Source organism: Numida meleagris, chromosome 10, assembly GCF_002078875.1.
Source record: "Numida meleagris isolate 19003 breed g44 Domestic line chromosome 10, NumMel1.0, whole genome shotgun sequence".
In the NCBI taxonomy this organism is placed as follows: domain Eukaryota; kingdom Metazoa; phylum Chordata; class Aves; order Galliformes; family Numididae; genus Numida; species Numida meleagris.
This window is the reverse complement of record NC_034418.1, coordinates 18711828-18713557: the sequence shown is the minus strand read 5'-3', so window position 1 is coordinate 18713557 and position 1730 is coordinate 18711828.

Genomic DNA, 1730 nt, shown 5'->3' with positions numbered 1-1730 from the left:
CCGCCCGCAGCCCCCGGGACCCGCCCGGCACCGGCCCCGGCCCCGGCCCCGCACTGCGGGATGCACCGGGTCCGTCCCCATCTGGTAGCCGGGGACAGCGCTGGGAAACCCGGGGACGCCGCGCTGTCAGCCCCGTGCCACCCTGCAGGACCCTCCCCACCTCCCCGCGTCCTCCCGTAGACATCAGCCTCCCCCTCCCGGGGACACATGGGGACAGCTCGCGCTGTCATTCTGTCCCTGTGCCCCCCCCAACAGCAGCAGGAGCCCTGCGCCCACCACACGCGATGTCCCTGTGCCAGGCTGGTGGCAGGGCACTGCCAGCCGCGGGATGGATCCCGCTGAGCCGCAGCCTCTCCTCTTTGGGCTCAGATCCCGCACTTTTGGGTTCCTCACAAGGCTGGGTGCAGGGCTCGGTGCCACCCTCCTGGGGGGCACTCCCTGGGCAGACCCGGGGGTCCCACGAGCACGGTGGGGCAGGGACGAGCCGGGACCCCCGCACTGCTGTTGAGTTCCCACGCGGCACCACATCTGTGTCACTGCTGCTGGGACACAGGGCACGGGCTGTCCCGGCGCTGCAGGTCCCGCTCTGCAGGAGGCAGGGAAGGGACAGGGACGGGGACAGGAGGGTACACACCCCCACCCCGCTGCAGGTGCCCAGCGCTGGGGTTACGCTGCGGCTCCGTTACCTTTCAGTGTGATCGCAGCTCCCGGGTGCTCTCCCCGCACGAGTGCTTCTCAAGGTATAAATAAAATTTCCTCCTCCTCCGGCACAGAAATCTCCTTGTTCGCAGCGGCAGAATTGCAGCCAGGCGCCCAGGGAGCTGCATTAATACAGACTTCTCATTCAAACCCTTCCTCTGGCCGTCTGCTCCAGGCCCTGGCAAGGCACAGCCGCTATGGCAGCATCCCGGCGTGCGCCCGCAGCCCGGCACCGGCACCGGCTGGCAGCGGTGACAACGCAGAGGAGCGCCCGTCCGCCAACGGGGACAATGCACTCCTGGCCACACACACACCCAGCACGGCACAGCACAGCACGGGGCTGGCGGCTTTGCTGGGGGTGGGGACGCAGCCCGGTACCCCAACCTTGCGGGGCTGGGGTGCACCAGTGCCGCACACCCCTGGCTGTAGGGTGGCTGGAACACAGGTTTGCTGCGGGATGCTGGACCCCGGGTACACCGCTGCGATCCTGCAGCTTCCTGCCCTGTTCACCCACCCTGCGCAGGGTGCGCAGTGATGCTGCAGGTTTGAGGTGTCCCCCTCGGTGGAGTACCCAGGGGGGCTGCCCTGACGGAGGGAGAGGAGTGACCCTGGTGCTGGGATGCCCCCAAACAGCGGTGCACTGTGAGGCCCTGCAGCCCCCTCAGCACAGAGGAGCTCCAGTGCAGGTCCACAGTGCTGTCAAAAAGGCAGAGGAAGGGCTCCAGTGCTGGTGGGGTACAGGGGCTTGGCAACACCATCTCCATTTCCCTCTTCCCTCCTGGGAAAATCACTCAGATATGGGTAAAATCACATTTTGAATCTGGTTCAGTTGCTGCTTCTAGATAGGGCTTCCCTGGCCTTCATGCCCAGAAATTACTCTTGATGCCCATAGGCACCCCGGGGGTGGAACACCCCCAGCTGCTCCAGGGTCCCGATGCCCCAAATCCCCCAGTACCCAGGGGCTCTCCATGTGTCTCACAGCTGAGGTGGCACCAGGGCTTTGTGTGGCTCCCAGAAACAGACAACACACA